This window comes from Oryctolagus cuniculus, chromosome 5, assembly GCF_051225735.1.
Source record: "Oryctolagus cuniculus isolate XC-2025 breed Fujian yellow rabbit chromosome 5, ASM5122573v1, whole genome shotgun sequence".
Taxonomy (NCBI): Eukaryota; Metazoa; Chordata; class Mammalia; order Lagomorpha; family Leporidae; genus Oryctolagus; species Oryctolagus cuniculus.
Window position 1 is genome coordinate 111,643,821 of NC_142871.1, and position 12,476 is coordinate 111,656,296.

Consider the following 12,476-nt stretch of genomic DNA (forward strand, 5'->3'; position numbering starts at 1 on the left):
GCTTTTTTGTTTGTCAATTTAAACTCCTTTGGGTAAATTCCAAGGAGTGGGATGGCTGGGTCGAATGGTAGGGTTATATTCAGGTTTCTGAGGAATCTCCAAACTGACTTCCATAGTGGCTTGACCAGTTTGCATTCCCACCAACAGTGGGTTAGTGTCCCTTTTTCCCCACATCCTCGCCAGCATCTGTTGTTGGTAGATTTCTGTATGTGAGCCATTCTAACCGGGGTGAGGTGAAACCTCATTGTGCTTTTGATTTGCATTTCCCTGATTGCTAGTGACCTTGAACATTTTTTCATGTGCCTGTTGGCCATTTGGATTTCCTCTTTTGAAAAATGTCTATTGAAGTCCTTGGCCCATCTCTTAAGTGGGTTGTTGGTTTTGTTTTTGTGGAGTTTCTTGATCTCTTTGTAGATTCTGGTTATTAACCCTTTATCTGTTGCATAGTTTGCAAATATTTTTTCCCATTCTATCGGTTGCCTCTTCACTCTCCTGACTGTTTCTTTTGCAGTACAGAAACTTCTCAATTTGATGCAATCCCAATAGTTGATTTTGGCTTTGACTGCCTGTGCCTCCCGGGTCTTTTCCAGAAATTCTTTGCCTGTGCCAATATCTTGAAGGGTTTCTCCAATGTTCTCTAATAACTTAATGGTGTCAGGACGTAGATTTAGGTCTTTAATCCACGTTGAGTGGATTTTTGTGTAAGGTGTAAGGTAGGGGTCTTGCTTCATGATTCTGCACGTGGAAATCCAGTTTTCCCAGCACCATTTATTGAATAGACTGTCCTTGCTCCAGGAATTAGTTTTAGATCCTTGATCAAATATAAGTTGGCTGTAGATGTTTGGATTGATTTCTGGTGTTTCAATTCTGTTCCATTGGTCTATCCATCTGTTTCTGTACCAGTACCATGCTGTTTTGATTACAACTGCCCTGTAGTATGTCCTGAAATCTGGTATTGTGATGCCTCCGGCTTTGTTTTTGTTGTACAAGATTGCTTTAGCTATTCGAGGTCTCTTGTGCCTCCATATGAATTTCAGCATCATTTTTTCTAGATCTGCGAAGAATGTCTTTGGTATCTTGATTGGGATTGCATTGAATCTATAAATTGCTTTTGGGAGAATGGACATTTTGATGATGTTGATTCTTCCAATCCATGAGCATGGAAGATTTTTCCATTTTTTGGTATCCTCTTCTATTTCTTTCTTTAAGGTTTTGTAATTTTCATCGTAGAGATCTTTAACGTCCTTGGTTAACTTTATTCCAAGGTATTTGATTGTTTTTGTAGCTATTGTGAAAGGGATTGATCTTAGCAGTTCTTTCTCAGTCATGGCATTGCTTGTGTATACAAAGGCTGTTGATTTTTGTGCATTGATTTTATATCCTGCCACTTTGCCAAACTCCTCTATGAGTTCCAATAGTCTCTTAGTAGAGTTCTTTGGATCCTATAAGTACAGAATCATATCATCTGCAAAGAGGGATAGTTTGACTTCTTCCTTCTTGATTTGTATTCCTTTGATTTCTTTTTCTTGTCTGATGGCTCTGGCTAAAACTTCCAGAACTATGTTAAATAGCAGTGGTGAGAGTGGGCATCCCTGCCTGATGCCAGATTTCAGTGGAAATGCTTCCAACTTTTCCCCATTCAATAGGATGCTGGCTGTGGGTTTTTTATAAATTGCTTTGATTATATTGAGGAATGTTCCTTCTATACCCAATTTGCTTAGAGTTTTCATCATGAAAGGGTGTTGAATTTTATCAAATGCTTTCTCTGCATCAATTGAGATAATCATATGGTTTTTCTTCTGCAGTCTGTTTATGTGGTGAATCACATTGATTGATTTGCGAATGTTGAACCATCCCTGCATACCAGGAATGAATCCCACTTGGTCTGGGTGGATGATTTTCCTGATGTGTTGTTGTATTCTATTGGCCAGAATTTTATTGAGGATTTTTGCGTCTATGTTCATCAGGGATATTGGTCTGTAATTTTCTTTCAGTGCTGCATCTTTCTCTGGCTTAGGGATTAAGGTGATGCTGGCTTCATAGAAAGAATTTGGGAGGATTCCCTCTTTTTCGATTGTTCTGAATAGTTTGAGAAGAAATGGGATTAGTTCTTCTTTAAATGTCTGGTAGAATTCAGCAGTGAATCCATCTGGTCCTGGGCTTTTCTTTGTTGGGAGGGCCTTTATTACTGTTTCAATTTCTGTCTCAGTTATGGGTCTATTTATGTTTTTGATGTCTTCCTGGTTCAATTTAGGTAGATTGCATGTGTCCAGGAATCTATCCATTTCTGATAGGTTTTCCTGTTTGCTGGCATACAGGTCCTTGTAGTAATTTCTGATGATTCTTTTTATTTCTGTGGTGTCTGTTGTTACGTTTCCTTTTTCATCTCTGATTTTATTGATTTGGGTATTTTCTCTTCTTTTTTAGTTAGTTGGGCCAATGGGGTGTCAATTTTGTTTATTTTTTCAAAAAACCAGCTTCTCGCTTGGCTGATTTTTTGTTATATTTTTGGATTCAATCCTGTTAATTTCTTCTCTGGTTTTAATTATTTCTCTTCTCCTACTAGATTTGGGTCTGGTTTGCTGCAGTTTTTCTAGGTCCTTGAGGTGCGCTGAAAGCTCATTTATTTGGTACCTTTCCAATTTCTTGATATAGGCACCTATTGCTATAAATTTGCCTCTCAATACTGCTTTTGCTGTATCCCATAAGTTTTGATATGTTGTGTTGTTGTCTTCATTTACTTCCAGAAAGTTTTTGATTTCTCTTTTGATTTCTTGAATGACCCAGTGTTCATTCAGGAGCATGTTGTTCAGTCTCCATGTGTTTGCATACTTTCTGGTGTTTCCTGAGTTGCTAATTTCCAGCTTCATCCCGCTGTGGTTTGAGAAGCTGCATGGTATGATTCTAATTCTTTTAAATTTGCTGAGACTTGCTTTATGGCCTAGTATGTGATCAATCCTAGAGAAGGTTCCATGCGCTGCTGAGAAGAATGTGAAGTCTGTAGATGTAGGGTTGAAAGTTCTGTAGATATCTGTTAGATCCATTTGGGCTATAGTGTCAATTAAATCTGCTGTTTCCTTGTTGATCTTCTGTCCGGATGATCTGTCTATTTCTGAGAGTGGAGTATTGAAGTCCCCCAGTACTATTGTATTGGAATCTAAATCTCCCTTTAAGTCCCTTAACATATCTTTTAAATAGACCAGTGCCCTGTAATTAGGTGCATATACATTTATAATAGTTACATCCTCCTGTTGAATTGAACCCTTAATCATTATATAGTGTCCCTCTTTGTCGCTCTTAACAGTTTTTGTATTAAAGTTTATTTTGTCTGATATTAATATGGCTACATCTGCTTTTTTTTGGTTTCTGTTGGCATGGAATATCTTTTTCCAACCTTTCACTTTCAGTCTGCATGCCTCTTTGTTAGAGAGATGTGTTTCTTGTAGGCAACAAATAGTTGGGTTGTGTTCTTTGAGCCAGTCAGCCAAACGGTGTCTTTTAACTGAAGAATTCAGACCATTAATGTTCAATGTGACTATTGATACGTAGTGACTTTGCCCTGCCATTTTCCCGGAAATATTTTCTAGTATATGCTTTGAGCTTCCCATGCTCTTTTACTGGTAGGTGTTCTTCCTTTCCCTTCTTTCATATTGATGGCCGTGTTTCTGTGTTTCTGAGTGTAGCACATCTTTAAGTATCTTTTGCAGGGCCGGACGAGTGGCCACAAAGTCTTTCAATTTCTGTTTGCTATGAAAGGTCTTTATTTCACCTTCATTCACAAATGAGAGCTTGGCAGGATATAATATTCTGGGCTGGCAATTTTTCTCTCTTAGCACCTGTGCTATGTCTCGCCATTCCCTCCTAGCTTGTAGGGTTTCTGATGAGAAGTCTGCTGTGAGTCTGATTGCAGATCCTCTGAGAGTAATCTGACGTTTCTCTCTTGCACATTTTAGGATCTTTTCTTTATGTTTCACTGTGGTAAGTTTAATTACCACGTGTCGTGGTGAGGATCTCTTTTGGTCATGTTTATTGGGAGTTCTATGAGCTTCCTGTACTTGGATATCTCTGTCCTTCTCCAAACCTGGAAAGTTCTCTGCTAGTATCTCACTAAAAAGGCCTTCCAATCCTTTCTCTCTCTCCATGCCTTCAGGAACTCCTAGAACTCGAATGTTGGTTTTTTTAATAGTATCCTGTAGATTCCCAACAATATTTTTTAGATTTCTAATTTCCTCTTCTTTTCTTTGGTTTGACTGTATGTTTTCCTGTGCTCTATCTTCTAAGTCCGATATTCTCTCTTCTGCTTCACCCATTCTGTTTTTAAGGCTTTCTAATGTGTTTGTCATTTGATCTATTGAGCTCTTCATTTCATTTTGATTTCTCTTCACTATAACACTTTCCTGTTCTACTAGTTTCTGAGTTTCATTTTGACTCTTCCTTAAAATTTCATTTTCACGAGAGAGATTTTCAATCTTGTCCATTAAGGATTTCTGTAGTTCAAGGATTTGCTTTTGAAAACTTCTAAATGTTCTTATCATAAATTTTTTGAAATCCGTATCTTGCATTTCTTCTATCTCATCATCTTCATACTCTTGGCTTGGGGTGTTTTGCTTATTTGGAGGCATCATAGTGTCACCGTTGATCTTGCTCCCTCTATTTCTGTGTTTGTTACTCGGCATAGTTAATTCTTCTTGCGTCACTGTGTGTTTTTTCTTTCTTTTTTTTTTTTTTATACTGTGTCCGTGTTAAGTGGACTGCCTGCTGTTGGAGGAGCCTTGGAGGCTTGAGATGGGTGCGGCCTGAGAGCTCTGCCTGGTTATTCCTGGTTAAGGGTGTGCAAAGGTGACACCCTCAGGTTATGCGTGGTAAATCTCTCTTTTTATTTATTTATTTATTTTATTTATTCAGGGGGTAAGTAACACCACAGGGCACGGCTGTGCAGAATTGATGGTATTTAGCTTCCAGTCTTTGGTTCCTCTGGACTCCCACTGGGTTGCCTAGGCTACTGAATTGTAGTGACTCAGTTCCTTAGCTCTCCCCCATTGATATGTAAATCCAGAGAGGAGGCCTGCTCTTTGTCTCTTGGGAATTCTTCAAGCCTTGCAGCCTTGTAACCTTTGCAAGGTTAGGGGGAAGAGAAACCCCGAAGCTTTTTTTTTTCCTTCTTTCCGGTAGTGAGTTTGCTGCACTTTCCGGCCCCCCTCTAGATTCTGACCCCCGTTTCCCCACCAATGTCTCGGGTTATTGAGCTCACCTCCCCTTCCAGCACCGATGTGTGGACTCGGAGCCCTGAGTGTCCCAAGTCTCCCCGCTGTTGTCTGTGTGGCATGCACTCCCCTTGGAGCACTGGCACGCAGACACTGGGGCTTCTGTGGCTCAGTCCCGCGACTTGGCTTCCGCGCGGTGGGTGACCTTGTTCTCCCAGTAGGTCCTCCGATTCACGGCTGCTCCATCCAGAAGGGTTTCCCCTGCAATTTTTTCCTGGTTCTTTTTTCTGCGGCTACCGTAACTCCCCTTTTATTAAACTAAATTTTCCCGGACTATCGGTGCGCGCCCTCACTATTCCGCCATCTTGGCTCCGCCCATTCTCTCCTTTTTAATTCTTTCAGTTAGTATTAGCAGACACTAGTCTTGTTTGTGTGATCCCTTTGACTCCCAATCCTATCATTATGATCAATTGTGAACTGAAACTGATCACTTTGACTAGTGAGATGGCATTGGTATATGCCACCATGATTGATTTGGAATCCCCTGGCATGTTTCTAAGTATGCTGTTTGGGCAGTCCGATTGAGCATGTCCCAAATTGTACATCTCCTCCCTCTCGTATTCTCACTCATATTTAATGGCAATCATTTTTCAGTCAAATTTAAACACCTAAGAATAATTGATGTTAATTAAAGAGTTCAACCAATAATATTAAGTAGAACAAAAAATATTAAAGGAGTAAAGTAGTAGGTTGTTCTAGACAGTCAGGACAAGGGCTGATCCAGTCATTGTTTCTCATAGTGTCCATTTCACTTCAACAGGTTTCCTTTTAGGTGCTCAGTTAGTTGTCACCGATCAGGGAGAACATATGATATTTGTCCCTTTGGGACTGACTTAATTCACTCAGCATGATGTGTTCCAGATTCCTCCATTTTGCTGCAAAAGACTGGATTTCATTGTTTTTGACTGCTGTATAGTATTCTATAGAGTACATGTCCCATAATTTCTTTATCCAGTCTACTGTTGATGGGCATTTGGGTTGGTTCCAGGCCTTAGCTATTGTGAATTGAGCTGCAATAAACATTAAGGTGCAGACAGCTTGTTTGTTTGGCAATTTCATTTCCTTTGGGTAAATTCCAAGGAGTGGGATGGCTGGGTTGTATGGTAGGGCTATATTCAGGTTTCTGAGGAATCTCCAGACTGACTTCCTTAGTGGCTTTACCAGTTTGCATTTCCCACCAACAGTGGGTTAGTGTCCCTTTTTCCCCACATGCTTACTAGCATCTGTTGTTGGTAGATTTCTGAATGTGAGCCATTCTAACTGGAGTGAGGTGAAACCTCATTGTGGTTTTGATTTGCATTTCCCTGATTGCTAGTGATCCTGAACATTATTCATGTGTCTGTGGGCCATTTGATTTCCTCTTTTGAAAAATGTCTATTGAGGTCCTTGGCCCATCTCTAAAGTGGATTGTTTGTTTTGTTGTTGTGGAATTTCTTGATCTCTTTCTAGATTCTGGTTATTAACCCTTTATCTGTTGCATAGTTTGCAAATATTTTTTCCCATTCTGTTAGTTGCCTCTTCACTTTCCTGACTGTTTCTTTTGCCGTACAAAAACTTCTCAATTTAATGCAATCCCAATTGTTAATTATGGCTTTGACTGCCTGTGCTTCTGGGGTATTTTCCAAGAAGTCTTTGCCTGTGCCTATATTTTGCAGGGTTTCTCCGATGTTCTCTAATTTGATGGTGTCAGGTAGTAGATTTAGGTCTTTAATCCATGTGAGTGGGTTTTTGTATCAGGTGTAAGGTAGGTGTCTTGCTTCATGCTTCTGCACATGGAAATCCAGTTTTCCCAGCACCATTTGTTGTATAGTCTGTCCTTGCTCCAGGAATTGGTTTTAGATCCTTGATCAAATATAAGTTGGCTATAGATGTTTGGATTGATTTCTGCTGTTTCTATTCTATTCCATAGGTCTATCCATCTGTTTCTGTACCAGTACCATGCTGTTTTGATTACAACTGCCCTGTAGTATGTCCTGAAATCTGGTATTGTGATGCCTCTGGCTTTGTTTTTGTTATCCAAGATTGCTTTAGCTATTTGAGGTCTCCTGTGTCTGCATATGAATTTCAACATCATTTTTTTCCAAATCTGAGAAGTATGTCTTTGGTATTTTGATTGGTATTGTATTAAATCTATAAATTGCTTTTGGGAGAATGGACATTTTTTCTTATTTTTTATTTAGTAAATATAAATTTTCAAAGTACAGTTAATGGATTACAATGGATTCCCCCCCAAAATTTCCCTCCCACTCACGTCCCTCCCATCTCCCACTCCCTCTCCCATTCCATTCACATCAAGATTCATTTTCAATTATCTTTATATACAGAAGATCAATTCAGTATATATTAAGTAAAGATTTCATCAGTTTGTACCCACACAGGAACACAAAGTGTAAAATACTGTTTCAGTACTAGTTATAGCATTACTTCACATTGGACAACACACTAAGGACAGATCCCACATGAGAAGTAAGTACACAGAGACTCCTGTTGTTGACTTAACAATTTGACACCCTTGCTTATGGCGTCAGTAATATCCCTAGGCTCTAGTCATGAGTTGCCAAGGCTATGGAAGCCTTTTGAGTTCGTCGACTTCAATCTTATTCTGATAGGGTCATAGTCAAAGTGGAAGTTCTCTCCTCCCTTGAGAGAAGGGTACCTCCTTCTTTGATGGCCCCGTTCTTTGAAAATGGACATTTTGATGATATTGATTCTTCCAATCCATGAGCATGGAAGATTTTTTCCATTTTTTGGTATCCTCTTCTATTCTTACTTTAAGATTTTGTAATTCACTTTGTATAGAACTTTGATGTCCTTCGTTAAGTTTATTCCAAAGTATTTGATTGTTTTTGTAGCTATTGCAAATGGGGTTGATCTTAGAAGTTCTTTCTCAGTTGTGGCATTGCCTGTGTATACAAAGGCTATTGATTTTTGTGCATTGATTTTATATCCTGCTACTTTGCCAAACTCTTCTATGAGTTCCAATAGTCTCTTAGTAGAGTTCTTTGCATACCCTAAATAAAAAATCATATCATCTGCAAAGAGGGATAGTTTGAGTTCTTCCTTCCCAATTTGTATCTCTTTCATTTATTTTCTTGCCTAATAGCTCTCGCTAAAACTTCCAGAACTATATTGAATAGCAGTGGTGAGAGTGGGCATTCCTGTCTGGTACCAGATCTCAGTGGAAATGCTTCCAAATTTTCCCCATTCAATAGGATGTTGGCCATGGGTTTTTCATAAATTGCTTGATTGTATTGAAGAATGTTACTTCTATACCCAATTTGCTTAGAGTTTTCATCATGAAAGGGTGTTGTATTTTATCAAATGCTTTCTCTGTATCTGTTGAGATAATCACATGGGTTTTTTTTTCTGCAGTTTGTTAATGTGGTGTATCACATTGATTTGCAAACATTGAACCATCCCTGCATACCAGGGATAAATCCCACTTGGTCTGGGTGGATGATCTTATCTTTCTGATGTGTTGTTGCATTCTATTGGCCAGAATTTTATTGAGGATTTTTGCGACTATGTTCATCAGTGAAATTGGTCTGTAATTCTCTTTCAATGCTGCATATTTTTCAGGTTTAGGGATTAAGGTGATGCTGGCTTCATGGAAAGAATTTGTGAGGATTCCCTCTTTTTTGATTGTTCTGAATAGTTTGAGAAGAACTGGAGTTAGTTCTTTTTTTTTTTTTTTTTTTTTTTTGACAGGCAGAGTAGACAGTGAGAGAGTGAGAGACAGAGAGAAAGGTCTTCCTTTTGCCATTGGTTCACCCTTCAGTGGCTACTGTGGCCAGCATGCTGCAGCCGGCGCACTGCGCTGATCTGATGGCAGGAGCCAGGTACTTATCCTGGTCTCCCATGGGGTGCAGGGCCCAAGCACTTGGGCCATCCTCCACTGCACTCCCTGGCCACAGCAGAAAGCTGGCCTGGAAGAGGGGCAACCGGGACAGAATCCGGCTCCCTGACCGGGATTAGAACCTGGTGTGCCGGCGCCGCAAGGTGGAGGATTAGTCTAGTGAGCTGCGGCATCGGCGTTAGGTCTTCTTTAAATGTCTGGTAGAATTCAGCAGTAAATCCATCTAGTCCTGGGCTTTTCTTTGTTGGGAGGGACTTTATTACTGATTCAATTTCTGACTCATTTATGGGTCTGTTTGTTTTCTGTGCCTTCATGGTTCAATTTAGGTAGGTTGCAAGTGTCCAGGAATCTGTCCAATTCTGATGGATTTCCCTGTTTGCTGGCATACAACTCTTTGAAGTAATTTCCGATTACTCTTTTTATTTCTGTGATATATATTGTTATATTTCCTTTTTCATCTCTGATTTTATTGACTTGGGTCTTTTCTTTTTTTAATTAGTTGGGTCAGTGGTGTGTCAATTTTGTTTATTTTTTTCAAAAAACCAGCTCTTCATTGGCTGATCTTTTGTAATTTTTTTTTTTTGGATTCAATTCTGTTGATTTCTTCTCTAACTTGAATTATGTCTCTTCTCCTACTAGTTTTGGGTCTGGTTTGCTGCAGTTTTTCTAGATCCTTGAAATGCATCCTTGAGATGCATTGATAGTTCATTTGTTTGGTGCCTTTCCAAATCCTGATGTAGGCACCTATTGCTATAAATTTTCCTCTTAACACTGTTTTTGCTATATCCCATAATTTTTGATATGTTGTTATGTTATCCTCATTTACTTCCAGAAAGCTTTTGATTTCTCTTTTGATTTCTTCTATGACCCACTGTTCATTCAGGAGCATGTTGTTGAATCTCCATGTGTTTGCATATGCTCTAGGGATTCCTGAGTTCCTAATTTCCAGCTTCATTCCATTGTGGTCTGAGAAGATACATGGTATGATTTCAATTCTTTTGAATTTGCTGAAACTTGCTTTATGGCCTAGTATGTGGTTAATCCTGGAGTAGGTTCCATGTACTGTTGAGAAGAATGTACATTCTTTAAGTGTAGGATGTAAAGTTCTGTAGATATCTGTTAGATCCATTTGGTCTATAGTGTCAATCAAATCTGCTGTTTCCTTGTTGATCTTCTGTCCAGTTGATCTGTTTATTTCTGAAAGCAGAGTATTGAAGTCTCACTTTAATTTCCTTCTTAACATATCTTTTAAATAAACCAGTGCTCTGTAATTAGGTGAATATACATTTATAATAGTTACATTTTCCTGTGAATTGATCCCTTAATCATTATATAGTGCCCCTCTTTGTCTCTCTTAACAGTTTTTAGGTTAACATTTATTTTGTCTGATATTAAGATGGCTACACCTGCTCTTTTTTCATTTCTGTTGGCATTGAATAGCTTTTTCCAAACTTTCACTTTCAGTATGCATGCAACTTTGTTGGAAAGATGTGTTTCTTGTAAGCAGCAAATAGATGGGTTTTGATTTTAATCCATTCAGCCAGTCTGTGTCTTTTAACTGGAGAGTTAAGGCCATTAATGTTCAACGTGACTATTGATAAGTTGTGACTTTGCCCTGCCATTTTCCCAAAGATATTTCTAATATATGCTTTGAACGTCCTGTGATCTTTCACTGGGAGGTTTTCTTCCTTTACCTTCTTTCATATTGATGACCATGTTTCTGTGTTTCTGTGTGTAACACATCTTTAAGCATCTTTTCCAAGGCTGGACAAGTGGTGACAAATTCTTTCAATTTCTGTTTGCTATAAAAGGTCTTTATTTTACCTTCATTCACAAATGAGAGCTTGGCAGGATATAATATGCTGCGCTGGCAGTTTTTTTCTCTTAGTACTTGGGCTATATCTCGCCATTCCCTCCTAGCCTGTCGGGTTTCTGATGAGAAGTCTGCTGTCAGTCTAATTGGAGATCCTCTGAAAGTAATCTGACATTTCTCTCTTGCACAGTTTAGAATCTTTTCTTTATTTTTCACTGTGGTGAGTTTGTTTTTGATAACTTCTAAATGTTCTTTTTTTTTTCCGAAGTCACCTTTATTTCAATTCACAATACATGAATATATTTTTATAACTGTTAACATTTTACATCAAAAATACATCACTCAAAAAAAACCCAAATCTCATGAATCCCAAAAATCTTTAAAATGTGCTGTTTTTAAAAGAAATTCTTTACCAACTCTTGCTAAATAAAGGAGCTGATGCCCAGAAGTGTGGCTCCTCTTCTCTCCTGAAAAGCAACAAACATAGGATCAGACTCTCAAACACCTCATTTCAATGTGAAAATTTCAGCATGCTGAGACTGTTTCCTGCATGGTTTGTCTCCCCAGTCATTGTCCACAGGACTCTGGGAAGCTGTAGGAATATGCAGGCGCAGACTCGAGGCCCGCCTCCTCTCCAATGGCGTGGGAAGGGACTGTACATCATTGGGCAGAGCCCTGTGCTCCCCTATGCCACCTGGACAGAGCCCGGGGAGCGTGACCTCCCGGGGTGTCCACGTTGGAAAAATGTTCTTATCATAAATTTGAAATGTTCTTATCATAAATTTTTTTGAAACCCATATCTTGCATTTCTTCTATCTAATCATCTTCATAATCTTGTATTGGAGTGTCATGTTCATTTGAGAGCATCATAATGACTTCCTTGTTCTTGTATCCTCGGTATCTGCATTTTTTGTTTGGCATTGTGGAGAAGATATTCTTTGGTTTCTTCTTTTCTTTTTCTCACTGTGGTGGCTTTTCTCATTATACAATGACTCTAGATTAAGTAGACTGTCTGCTTTTGGTGAATCTCTAGAGGCTTGTGGTGGATGTGGCCAGAGAGCTCTGTTCAGTTCTTCAGGGTTAAGGGTGTGACAAAGGTGACACACCCATATTTGCCATGGTAAATCTCCTCTCTCTCTCTCGCTTTTTTTTATTCAGAAGGGAAGTATTTCCACCCAGCTCAGCTCTTCTCCTTGATGGCAATCAGTTCCTGAGTGCTAGCCCCAGTGGGTATATTTGTGTGCTCTGTCCCAAGGATCACACAAAGGATCTGTGCAGTCCTCAGTGCACGCTCAGATTCCCCTGCAATGTCTATTACCACGTAGCCAAAGCTGCCCAAATTTGTGGCATCTCTAACCAAGAGTACTCATGTTCAGGCATCCATGAGTTCTCCCACACACCCTCAGTTTTTTTTTTTTTTTTCACAGACCTGGTTTATGAGCTCCACACATGCACTAGGTCTTAATTTCCTGTGTTTTCTCCCCACCACAGTCAGGTTTCTCTGTTTGGCTGTAGATGGGTGCAGCCCTGACCTGGCGCAGCT

General features: G+C 39.3%; 1 non-coding gene across 1 annotated transcript; it reads right to left on the minus strand.

The window, feature by feature from the left end:
• Window positions 1-11,470: 11,470 nt before the first annotated feature.
• On the minus strand, window positions 11,471-11,673 carry LOC127493337 (small nucleolar RNA SNORA73 family). Its single transcript, XR_007923390.3, has one exon. It is a non-coding gene; the product is annotated as a small nucleolar RNA SNORA73 family (small nucleolar RNA).
• Between the last annotated feature and the right edge of the window lie 803 nt (window positions 11,674-12,476).